The sequence below is a fragment of the Bactrocera latifrons genome, unplaced genomic scaffold (assembly GCF_001853355.1).
Source record: "Bactrocera latifrons isolate USDA-ARS-PBARC rearing strain unplaced genomic scaffold, ASM185335v1 scaffold_54, whole genome shotgun sequence".
Classification (NCBI taxonomy): Eukaryota; Metazoa; Arthropoda; class Insecta; order Diptera; family Tephritidae; genus Bactrocera; species Bactrocera latifrons.
In genome coordinates this window covers 753,479-767,495 of record NW_017537201.1, presented here as the reverse complement: position 1 = coordinate 767,495, position 14,017 = coordinate 753,479, and the positions used below count along the sequence as shown (strand labels likewise).

General features: G+C 34.9%; 1 non-coding gene across 1 annotated transcript; it reads right to left on the bottom strand.

The window, feature by feature from the left end:
- Positions 1-1,082: 1,082 nt before the first annotated feature.
- Positions 1,083-1,154, bottom strand: Trnaa-ugc. The gene has a single exon. It is a non-coding gene; the product is annotated as a tRNA-Ala (tRNA).
- Between the last annotated feature and the right edge of the window lie 12,863 nt (positions 1,155-14,017).

Below are 14,017 nucleotides of genomic sequence, written 5' to 3'. Positions count from 1 at the left end.
TGAACAAAGTAAAACGAAATATTTCCTGTCATCAAACAAACAGTTGTTTGATTCGCGACTTAGCTCCCACGTCACTGCTGACAGTTATAATTTCGAAGTCGTAAATAATTTCATCGATCTTGAAACCAGCATTAACACCAACAACAACATCAGAATGAAATCCAACGCAGAATACTTCGGACTGAGTGTGCAATTGAAGAGTAATCTCAACGAACAACTCTACAAGTCACTCATCATCGCCGTCCTGCTATATGATGTAGAGGTCGTTGACAACATCTGACCAACATCAATTGGCGTTACGAGAATGGATGAAAAGTTCTGAGAGTATTCGACGTAGTACTCACCATACAGCGGAAGAGAAAGACCTCTACTCTGTTGGGAGAACCAGGTGGACACGGACCTGGCTACACTTGGAATTTCCATTTTGCGAAAAACAGCGAAAAGGAAGAACAATTGGCATTTAAAGAGTGTGACTCTAACGGACTATATCACGTATGTACTATACCCTATAGGTTACCGCTGGGTCTGTCTTAATATACTCTAAAAATATGTAGAAAAGTACGGCATTATGTATGAATAGAAGTGTGATTGTGGAAAGAGGGAACGACTAGCACGTAAACACAGTCAGAATTAGATGGCTCATCCACTCTCGTTGCATCTAAGTTCAAAATATATTGTAATATTAAATTTTGGAATTAAGATCAACCCTCTGTAGATAACTTCGAATTCTCTATTTAAATGAAAATAAACTTTATACTGTTTTTAGACTTCTTTATTGCTCTTATGGTAGGGAAGTTTTAGTCCTACACTTTGGTGCCGAAATGACAGTGGATCCGGGTATGAGAAATTTTTCAAAACTTGTTCTCCAACTCGTTCTCTTCTTCGGTTACTACATATACAGGATTTTAAAAAACACTTCATCCGCAGCGCCCTCTACTAAATAGAAGAAGATAATTTTATAACTTTTAAAGACTTTTCTATAATATTTGAAAGAATATCATTTTACTGTTTTAAGCTCAAGTTTGCAAATCGGAAAGTTCAGACAACTATTAATAAAACTCTGAAACAAAAATTAATTCGACTGGAGATGCCGGGGATTGAACCCGGGGCCTTTCACATGCAAAGCGAACGCTCTACCACTGAGCTACATCCCCTCACATTTAACAAACGCCAAGTAACTGTGGCGTCACGCTGTCAGATAACCCCTTATCAAATTACCAATGTTAATGCAAGTAAACTCAAAAAGTCAGTAGATTATGCAATGCAACGTTTGCCAGTACCGTTTGTACCGAAGTAATGTGAACGAACTGTATTGAAATTCACGACTCGTTTTCCCACCCATTTAGCACATTTTACGTTTTTTTACATTTAAAGCACAATTAATTTATTCGCAAGCGAAGACAAATTGTCACCAATATTCTCCGACAGTCGCCATTATTGCTTGTAGTGTCATTACGTTTTCAACACACTAACGGTTTTGCTTTCGACGTGTTTTAAATGCGAAAAATATTTTGAAAATCAAAGGCATTAAATTAAGTTATCTCATTAATAAGGCATATGAAAGACGATGCGGGATAGCCATGAGACTGTGTGTAGGAAATTTGAATGTAAACGCATACACACTCACATATGTGGGAGAGCACATAGTGCCGAGTGAGTAATGGTGCAACTTTTCATCCAATAAGATTTAACATAATAAATTGCTGATAAAAACGTTTATGAAATTAACAGTTACGTCTCATTGAAATCTGATGAAATTAATTAAATTACAATTGAGATCATTAAATCTTGAATACTTGGTTTGTGAATAATAAATGGCTTTGATTCATTATAACTTAAATGGTTGTGGATCGAACGAATAATTGGCATAAGTCTCATAAAGAATATGCCGAATTCCTTGACTGGTTCTTTTGCCGGTTGCCAAATCGCAAAGGAACAGTAATTTTCTGCAAAACCTTTCCCTCGAAAACTCGTAACGCCAACACATCAGATGTTGTCATCATCCATGCCTCTGTACCATATAGCAGGACAAGAATAATGAGTGACTTATAGAGTTTTATTTTTGTTCGTCGAGAGAGAACTTTACTTCTCAATTGACTACTTAGTCAGAAGTAGCACCTGTTGGCAAGAGTTTGCGTTGGATTTCGTGGCTGAGGTTGCTGTAAATACTGATTCCAAGATGGACGCAATTATCAACGACTTTTCCGGCAAATGATATCGATGTCATCAGTTGTACACTTTTGTAAACGAATGTACTTCCTCAATTCATATCGGTAAATCCAATTATTTTGTGCTGCAGTAGATTGAAGAAGTCGCACGACAGTTAGTTGTCATGTCGAAACCTTGTTTGATATCGATCAGCTCGGAAAGGTCCTTCCCGAACCTGATGGAGCTTTCGATATTGCTCAACGCCAGTTTACCAAGCCGTATTATTTTTACGGGGATATGAAATTAAGATATAGCGGCATAAAGCCAGCTACTTTTCCTGCTGCCAAAAGCAGCTTTAAAATCAACGAAGAGGTGGTGTGTGTCGATCCTCTTCCCACGGATCTTGGGAGCATATTATCTGGTCAGTTGTAGATTTTCCAGCCATAAAGTCACGCTGACAGGGTCCAATTAGTTTGTTAATGGCGCATATTGTGAAGCCTTCCCTTTTCTTTGTTGTTCTTAAGACGGGTAACAGCTTCTTCGTGGTCTTGTAATGGAACGTCTGCTTCATCGCCAGGGATTGGGGAATCAGGTTCAACACCCTGATATTAAGCTTTCACTGCCATTCAGCAGACTGGAGAAGTGTTTCCTCCATAATTTCAGTATGCTCTGCGCGTAAGTCATTAGATCCTCTCCGGAGTTCTACAAGAGTATGCTCCGATCTTGAAAGCTTCTGTTAATCGTCACATCTTTCGAGAATTACCCTTGTCGGCCAGCTTGTCTAGCTTTTCATACTCACGTCTCGCTTACCTCTTTAACTCTCGATATCCCACGCGCGTTGTGGTCGATCGATGGATTTGATCTAGTAAAAAAATTTACTATTTTTTCAATAAATGATTTTGTAATCTATATCCGTCGTAGTATAAGTGAGATCTTGTCACGCAATATTCCTTTAGAAGCAAAATTCATACTAACTACAAAAATTCTACAACAATTTTGCAATTTCTTGATGTTTGAAAGTAAATAAAAGTAAAAGTAATCTCCTTCGATAATATTTCGCCGATTCTGTTCCGGTAATTTTGATGTCACACTACCCTTATTTGAAAGATCAATTGTCTAAAATATCGACAAAGTAATGGAAAACATAATCGTTGTCATTCTAATTGTCCCAGAGCATAATATTGCACAAAAATACCTTTTGTTACCATTTATAGTAAACGAGATTGAATATAAAAAGAAGTTTGATGGATGTCACAACAGTTGAATGGCAGCAAAATGTATCCATTTCTGCAGAGGGTACTTTTTGGTGAATAAACGGAGAACACTTACGACAACGTTAAGTCAAAAAGGTCGTGATAGAATCGCGGATAGCCGATGCAGTCGGTGGCCAAGTCGTTGTTGTAAGACTGGAAGGTTTTGCTGGAATTTACAGACAGCTGGTCTTACGTAGCCAAACTCTTAAATCGGAGCTTTACTATCACTGGGCCGTCAGAAGGAAAAATCGTCCGGAGCCCAATATGGCGGGAATTCAGTTCAGTTTGGTTGAGCGGTTCTTATTCTCGTTATCAACTAATCTCCCTTGTAGTTCAAACAATCAAGTTTTTATAAGCAGTTATAACAGTCAAAATAATTTACTTTTTTAGTTTAAGTAACTAAAGTGAATTATTTCCAGAAATGCCAAACAGATTTGCTCAACTAATACTAGGTGTCTTTACTGTCTTTGTTTCACACAAAATTCGAAGAAACAAAACGCACGTGTTGTCTAACCTCTATAACGATGAGCTAAAAAAATTAATATAATAAATTTAATCGCATCAAATAAACTACAACTTATGTGCAATAAAAACAATAACAGCAACCAACTAACAAGCTAACTTGCTCGAGTTAAGCTTATGTGTGTGTCTATGAGACGCTTGAGAAACGAATTGCGTAGAGCTCTTCAATGACACGTTCACGCATACACACAAACAATTTTCAAATCAGCCGCACTAAGCCAAGCCTACCGCTGTACTGCCTACCACTACGTTAATAAATAGTTGTTGTTGTTATTATTGCTTGGTTGATTAATGCACTGCCAAGACTGGGTGTGAGTTTGTTTGTTGAATGCTCAAATGTGATTACAACAAAAGCAAAATTATGAGAAAACAAAGTACAACAGCAGCAACAAAAATATGAAAAATATGAAAAACAACAACAACAAAATTTAAAAAAATCTCAGCACCAACAAATATGTAAAAAAAACTTATAAATATACAGCAACAACAATTTAACTACAAAAATTACAGCAACATCAAATATGTAACTAAAACTCAAAGAACTATACAACAACATCAAAAAATACAGCAATAACATGAGGAACAAAATACAACAAAAACTACAACACGAGATAACAAAATGCAATAGCAAGAAAAATTTGACTGCAAAATTAAAAACCATTGAAATATACAACTCAAAAAATACCACAGCAACAATATGAGAAACACAATACAACAATTGAACGGCAAAAAAATAAAACATAAAATATATAACGACAAATTTGTTACTAAAAACAAAAACCAAAGAAGTATACAACATCCTACAACACAACAACAACAACAATAACATTATGAATATAATACAACAACAATACGAGACTAAAAGATGTTTACAAAAACAACAAATGGACAACAAAATGTAAGCTCATAATATACAACAACATTAAAAATACAACAACAACTGCTGTAAATGCAAAATAAAGAAATGTTAAGAATTCCCTCTAACAACCGAAGCTAATACAGTTAAGATCACTAACAGCACCAATGAAACCTCAGTTGAAAAGTAAACCCAAAAATACACAACACCAGCAAATACAAAATTCTGTCTAACCAAAAAAAAAAAAAAGAAAAAACCACAATGCCCTGAAAGCTTGCTGAACGTGCACAAACATTAGAAAAACAGGTAATTTGTCAGCTTTTAGTTCGCAGCTGAAGAGCAACCGAACAGATAAGCGTGTCATTCTGACACTTGAGCCGCTCTGTTATGTATGTAGATATGTAAGAGATGACGACAACTGACAGAGCTTGATTAAGTGCAAGTATCTGCAGGCAAGCAAACTATTTCATAGAAATAAAAAAATTAAAATAAATAAAATAATGCTATTTGAACAAAAACAAAACAACAAAAAAAGTTTTAAAAAATATTTGGAATATAAATCACTTCACGCTGTGACGAAACAATTGAAACGCACTTTAGAGGTCACCAAGCAGTGCGGTCCAAGCGATCTTTAGTATTATGTATAACAATAAGAGAACATAATATACGTATGTACATACTTTAATGTGAATTATTTTTATTAATTATTTTTTTGTTTTACTTTTTATTATCTAATTTATGTGCTTAAAAATCACTCAACTATTTCTAAGCTTATTCTGCAACCAGATTTATGTTTTCCTTCACGCAGAGAATTATTGCCAATTTCAGTTAATTTTCTCAAAGCTTTATGGCCGCATTTATCAATAGTCAGCCTTACGGCCAGTTGTCGAAACACTGAGTGTCAAACTTCTGCGGTTCTTTCGGCGAACCACATTGCATAATCGCTTTGCGACGCACTTTTCATTAGCCACTTAAAATGTCATTATGTGTCAGCGCAATCACTTTAAGTCGCTTCAAAAGCTTTCCGGTTTGCTGCTTCGAATTCTAACGCACTAAAAAATTGTAATTAGTTTTTGTGCATAAAACAACAACTATAACAATATTACTTGGTAATTCTTAGAATAATCTTTTACAGGGTGCTCTGTAACAAAACTATATATTTTTACTCCCAAAATATATATGTAGATATTTTACAGCCTAAGAGCTGATTGTAACAGCTAAAACTAAACTAATCTTCAAGTTTTACAAGATATGGGCCTAATCGCTGAACTAAATTTGACTCGAAAACGTTGGATCTTCTAAGAACTTTTCAGTTTTGGCTTCAGTTCTAGCATAAGATTTCCAATTTAAGATCTCGACGTAAAATGCGCCAAGTCGGCCCATACCTCAGTCCGCGCTGCTTTGAACGGCGCCGAATCGACTCTCCAAGGTCTTCGCGTACACTGTCAACTACATTTGCTATGTTTTCTTCACTGCGTGCTGGACGTGGTCTATTCGGTCGACTATTATCCAATAATAATTGCTGGGTCTCAAGACGGATGATGGTGTTGCATATAATACACTCAGTAGCCCGATTTTATTGACCATAAGACAATATAACAACAAAAATAATATGACAGCGTGGTCCAAGTAGATCACCCGTTATCACTTAAATTAAAAAATAATTAATTTTGACACTGTCAATTTTTTTTAAACTAAATAAATGTGAAATACGAAACATAATTGAGGCCGGACATATTAATATATAGTGCTAACGTGAAGCTGTTAATAGAGATATAATTGAGACTACAATGAGACGTTTTTAGTATTCATGCGTAGAAGAATATTGGCACTTAGAAGAGATGTTTTTGAACATTTATTATTACCAAATATTCTACCGGATTAAAAATTGAATGGTAGTTAGTCGGAATATGTTCAGATTCTTTTCAATTTTGTTATTTTTCATTGGTTAAGTTACGAAAAAAATTCTAAGAACTGCAACAGGTTTGGCGGCCACACATATTCATAAAGAGATAGTGTAGTAACACATGAAGCTGAGCTTTAAATTTTAGAGGTTAGGTTGGATTCTATTGGGTGCTGTCATGTCACGTGTAGTCCTACTGGCCCTTAGTAATACCAGATGGAGATTCTGTTTAGTTTGATTCTTACAGGACATCAACGCCACGGTCTAACTCCTGCCAACTTTTCTGGACTGCATGGATCGTCGTTACTTATGAATATATACTTAAGGGGTCATCTCAGTGTAACGCTCCGAAATATCACTGATTTTTGATACATAATGACTTTTTTTATGTTTATTAATTGGGTGTATAATAGTTAAATAAATTGTTGAAATGTCGCAAAAAAAGAGATCAAAAATGTTCGAATTTGGCGCTTTCTTCGACAGTTTTTCGTAGAAAAAAATAAGAAGATTACTGGTTTTGTTTAGGAATTTCGCCATCACTATGTCTTCTGCATAGGCTATTGGGTGTTTTCATTCAAATTTTTCCAAAGTATCATAAGCTATAAGTGAATATAGCAGTAGTGGCTCTCCCCTGAGAAAACTGTTTGCGTTATTGGAGACATTATTCAATGCTCCGCTTATGTAAAGAAGAACAACCAGAGATTATTCTATATTTTCTAGTGCTCCTTGTATATTTAGAATAAGCGAGTGAACCGTAGCCTCCGCGAATCTACACCATAGGCGTGCTGTGCTTTCCATATGTTGTCGCATTAGAAGGTCTTAGGTTAAACTTCTTTCTTATATTGAGATCAAGTAAGAAACCAGCACTCTGCATCATGGCTGGAAAATATCGTCCATAGAAGAGATTTAAATTGTTGATTGATTAAAATATTTTGTTCAGCGTTATGATATTGTAGGGAAGTCTACCTCTTACAAGTTGGAGATCTATAGCGTCTGCACACTCTAAAAAATGCGTGTTGACAGGGTCAAACAATGAATTTCTAGTTTTGCTATTAATCTGTTGATATGATACTGATACTACCATTGCACTTGGCATAACATAGTATGGCAATGTTAATCGTCCAAAATTTGCATCCATTCTTTTGCACTGTTTTAACTGGTAAGACTTTTTTATTCTGTACTGAACCATCAATTGGAGAGCAACTTACTGAAAAATAATTTTAATTATCTCGAAAAAGATGTTCATCCAATTAAGAAGCTCGTTCACCTTGCACATAAATATCGCTTATAGAGCGGTCATTTATCTTAATCAAACCAAACTAGTACTATAAATAAAATTATTATTTCTAAAATTCCATAAAATTTTGATTTCAAATGGGTTTGTATATAACTCAATAATTGAAACGTTGTTGACATTAAAAATCTTCAAAATGTGTTTTAACAAAGCGTTAATTGATAAATTGGGCTTTATGTTGTGGTTGCTGCCAATTAATTGCAAAAATAAAATTTTGAAATCTGGAATTGTGAAGTATTTTTTTTTTCACATGAAAGCAAACGCGAAAAAAGTATTTAATAACATATGTCTAAATTAAAACACCGAAAAAATACTTGAAAAATGTTTTTCTTTTCCCTTTCTTTCTGGAACAAAAATCGGACTACAACAATGTCTAAAAAAAATTGCTTTAATTTAAGAATAATATCGAGGTAAACAAACGTTATGCATAAATTTTGAACTCCGTGCGTGATTTGTAGATAACCCAATAGTTCTCCAGAATGGTATGCAAATGATCAAAACAAAATTTCAGCGGGGTGCGAAGACTGGGCGAAGACTCTTTGTTTTATTTATTTATTTTTATTGCGAAAAGAAGCAAGTTTTTGAATAGATATTTTTGGTGCCTCTGCGCCATTAAACACGGTATCATTGATTCACCTACAGACCACGAACTAGTTCTGGAGAAAAGGCTAGAAGAAAACCGGAAATCCAGCTGCCTGTAGCATGCAAATCACCAAGAAACAAAGAAATACACAAACAAACAAACATTGGTGAAAAAAACAGCAAAGATTATTGCACAAAGAACGGCATTGTTAAATGTTTATACATATATTATAAAAGAACATCATCGAGAAGCTAACAAAAGGCGGCAATAAAAATAATAAAATGGCAAAAGAATGCAAAATTAAAAATGCAAACTAACTGCTGAAAAAATTTTTGGAATAAAAACAAAATTTTTTGGTACAAAATTTCGTTTTATTTTGCTTATAATTATTTTATTTCAAGATAAATTTTTATATACCATTATTAATACATTCATAATTATATAACAGGTAGATTTTTCTTCAAGGTCGTTAACGACTTGCTTGAAAAATTTGAAGATCTTGATTGCCTATGCAGACAATGTAACGCTTATGGTCAAAAGAAAGTTCCTGAGTAGCGTTTACGAATTGACGCAGGGGTATATCAGCTTCGTAACAAATTGGGCAGTCGTAAACGGTCTGACCATCAACACAAATAAAACCGAGATGGTTTTATTCACCAAAAGATAGAAGATCCCGACATCTGTCTGCTACCAGATGAATTTTGAGATCATCTTAGAAAGGAAGCTTTGGCTGTACGACACTATAGTCAAGCCCATTTCGTTCTATGAAGTCTTAATGTGGTGGAGGCCACACTTGCAAAAAAAAAACTTGAGAACGTTTAACGGGCGGCGCGCATCAGCATGTGTCGTACACTAAGGTCCACTCCAACCATGGCACTTAACACCATTATTGCACATATTGGCCGTGGACATTGTCGGAAAGTGTATGACTGCAAAAGTTGCCATCATACGTAGAGAGTCTGGGTTTCTAAAAGAATATGTGTCTGAACACTCGGAATTCCTCACTTATTTATGAAGTCACTTGGATCATAGAGTCGCCAAACCGAACTCTGGCGGCTCTTTCTCTACCCATTATACCGGCGGGGGAGTTGTGTGTGGGAAGAAGTCATTGGAGAAGGACAGTGAGCTTCTTCACGGATGGGTCAAAGCTTGGGGGAAAGGTTGGTGAAGGGGCTTACTTTCAGGAGCTCTCTATCAACTTCCTGACTATCGCAATGTCTTCCAGGCCGAGTTTGCAGCCATTAAGATGAGAGTAGATTTACTACTCCTCATCCAGAGAAGTTACCATCCACTCAGATAGCAGAGCTGCGATACTAGCCTTGAACTCATTAACAATGCCTAACATCGCTATCAATAGCATCTAGGACCTTTGCGATAAGGTATGTTTGCCACGACACAGAGGAATCTCAGGAAAGTGTAAGACTCAGGAAAAAAAGACACCCTTGAACCGCTATCGGCAGAATGAGAGCGGATCAGTGATCCCGTATCCTCTTGTGCGCTCTTGTGCGGACCTCGTGAAAGCTTGGTAAGCGCTGGGCCATCAACGGTACACTTTGCCCTCAGTAAAGCTAGCCTCTTCCTAGTTTTGGAGCTTTTAACGGGCCATTACCCTTTTGTTGTTCACCAGTGAGGCTGGAAATCTTATCAAACGCCAAAGCTGTATTTAAGAAGACAAGGTGGAGACAGCTCAACACTTCCTTCTTGACTATCCCGGGTTTGGAAAATCAGGGTTGAAACACTTTAGAGCGCATACCTTTAGACATGCCACCGATCTGACTACAAAGCCCTCTGATAATTTATAATTTCGAAGATAAAAGATTTTCTTTTCTATGGCCTGACAAAGGACTCGATATAATAGTCCAGGTGTGATCTTTGATAAGCCATCTAACCTAGCTAACCTACCTTTAACTTTATAGTAAAGCTAAACACATGGCTATAATATAAAATGCCTTACTTGTGCGGAAAAAACACCCTTTATTAGTATTTCCCTCATTTCTTTTCACTTGCATATTCACAGTTCATTACGATTTGAAGAAAAACATATCATTATACAAATTTCGCCAACAAACGATTACGCAAATTTCTTTTCCCAAAAGCATACATACATATGGATGTAATAACAAACCATTTGTATGTATGTATGTGTGCTTACATTACTTCGGTTTCCCATTGATTAGTTTATTTGCACATTAATTAGCCGATTTGATGAGCACATCGTTTTGTGGCCGCGATACAGTCGCTGTTCAACGAAACTGTTAAACCATTTCTTCAGATCCGCCACATAATGAATGACCGGGCGCGGAGTACAGACATAGTTGTAAAGAAGTCAGTAAATATGACTGACGTATAAGACAACTAATATTCTATAGTATATACCAGGTTTCTTTGAAGATATGTAAATAATATTTTTATTGGAAAATTTTCCATAAAGCTCTGTCATAATTTATTGATATGTTGATTTTTTGACAAATCTTTTTATATTCTCGCCACATGTCCCTACAGACTATACTAAATTTATTCACCATAATGGTTGTTTGTAACTCCTAACATTAATTGAGATCTTTTTATACAGTGCATATTTTATATGTGCATATATATCAAATTGATCCTGACAGTGAGTAGTATTGTTTTCCATATGCTTATTTGCGCTTTCTTTAGAAATTTTTTTTGGTTGGAGTCTATTTTACTCAAAAGTATGTCAAATCTTCATTAGAAAATACCCCTTTCAATTAAACATTCATACATACATACATATATTGGTATAGGTCATGTAACCACAAGCCATTATCGTTTTATTTTTTTCCGATTTTCTTTGTCTTAATTCCCTGCATAGTCAAAGATCAAGCCGCTATAGTCAAAAATGTTTTGAGTTGCAAATCAATTAACCTTTAGGTGATCTTAATGCTTCGATGATTGAAAGGCTTGTTATAACTATTGAATGGCAACAATTGTTGTTGATAATCACAAAAGCGTGTGTGCACATTGTTTTTGAGTTGAATTAAGTGATTTCATTAACAAAACTGTGAATATAATAGCTTACAAAGCGGCGATTGCGAATTTCTTATGCGATGGTTTATATAACTTCCTTTTTTGAATACATCACCTTCATATTTGAAATTAAATTCAGCTTGTCAGCTGATTATTCTCTGAAATCTGTCGCGGGTACGAGTTATTCAATATAGTAATAATGGAAGTTTGATTAATATACCCTGATCTGAATGTATTAAGTTTGACACGAAGTTTAGCACACCCAGTAACAAATGTCGAAGACTATATAAAGTATACATAACTACATTAGAGCGGGTCGATTTATATGGAACAAAAAGAATTCAAAAATCACGTTTGAGGGAACTTTCCGAATCATGCTGATCAACTTGGCCTAAGAGAATATGGATCTAAAATCGGTTTCCGGGCAGCGATAAGTTTTAAAAAAATTAATAATCGGTTCAATGACATCCATATGTTACAGTTGTGTGATCAATGGAATATCATAATAATGAATTAAATTTCCTTCGGATATTTTAAAAACCGAGGGCCAAATTTTTAAGATCCTTTAAAAACTTAATCTTAGAAATCGTTGTCTCGAAACCGTTTTTAAACTCAGAGTCAAAGAGATTCGTAGAACCGCATGTGATTTTATAGAAAAAATTTACTCGCTCTAATGTATAAACAAGGTTTTACCATTGGAGCGTTACAAAAGGTAGACCGATAGCGACAGCAAACGATGCCATACTTTTTCCTTCTCTTTTGACATTTCTCTTTAGTAAAGTTTGCCATTTCATCATAAAAAAATATAAGATCCAACAACGAGTCGAAATTATTAAAGTTTACTACCGAAATTCGGAGTCAGTGGCCTCAACTTTAAGAGCGCTACGGCCAATTTATAGACGTCATAATCGACCTGACAGATCAACAATTGTGCTTCTAGTGGAAAAATTTTTATACACAGGCACAGCACAAAACGTTCCCATACCAGTAAGGCAAGAAGTGACCGTAGTGACTCAAATCAGTCTCTCACACGTCGTAATCAAGCGTTGGGCATCTCTGTGACGTCGTGGTGGCACATCTTGCGAAACTATACATCCTTACAAGACCAAATAGACTAAAGAACAGAAGTCGTTTGACCACCAGAATCATCGCTTGTTGGTGAATTGGGCTGAGCAGCAACTTGAAAAATATTCGGATTTTGATCGAAAAATCATTCTCAGCGATGAGGTGCATTTCTGGCAAAATTTGATGTTTATTCTTGCTTTCTTATACATTTTTTATATTATTTTTGAGCATTTTTTCGTCATTTCAAGTGAATACTTTTTTTCAATCTTCAAAAATACATTGCACAAAAAAAAACATAATGAACTCACGATCGGTTACGTAGATGTTTTTTTTTCAGTTTTAGTTGCACTTGCCTCTAATCATTTAAATATTACTTATCTACCGATTGAAGAATCCATTTTACGTTTTATGTCATTGATCTGCGGCAAAACCCATTAAAGTCTGGTCATCAATCATTCAACTAATGCTGATGAAGTTGTCTATGCAATTTAACAAGTAAAAAGCAGCTTAGAGTAATTATTTTTGGAAATAATGAATGCGATTATCATTTACAGTTAGAGAAAATAAAGAATTAAACATATTAATAAATATATTTATAATAAATGTGTATAAATTTGCATACATATACATACATATATTTATTGAACAAAGAACTGCCAATTTAGGACAACCCACAATAGCAGTCTCACATACGTTACACAAGATTTACGTGGATCTTATTATTTTAATTCATAAAATGATATATAATGGTCGATATATTTATTGTTTTCTTTGTTAATAATTAAAAACCTGAACTTTCAAACTTTTATTGAATAATATTGAACTACTCCAACCATTTATGTTTCTTCCATCTCCAAATAGTTTGAATGTAGGTATCGGTATCGGTATCATTATTTGACAACTTTCAATCAATAGCTGTCAAAATTAGTTTCCTATTCTCATAATCTCATTCATATTTAAATATGACAACAAATGATTCATGTTTTATAGTCTATTCAATAGTTTTCGCATAAAATATCTATTATTGAGATCTGACTTAAACAAATAAAATCATTTGTCCAGCAAGGTCATGAGCTCAACATGCTTTGTATTATCAATATGATATATGTATAAATAACTATACATTAGTTGGTAAATTTGGAGGTTAAACCCACACAAATTGCAAATTCTATTGCTTACTGTAAACAGTGGGTTCACACTTCAATGGAAAAGTAAACATTTTATTAAGCATTATACAAATAATAAAATAATAAGGTAAGTGAGTTTAGAAATCTTCAAAATTATCCATATTCCTTATGTTTTGAAGAATCGTTATTAATCATGGCTCTTTACCGTTTACAATGGCTGTGGATAGTCATTGCTCCAAATGCCACAATTTGTTTACTAACGTACCCATTCAACCAAA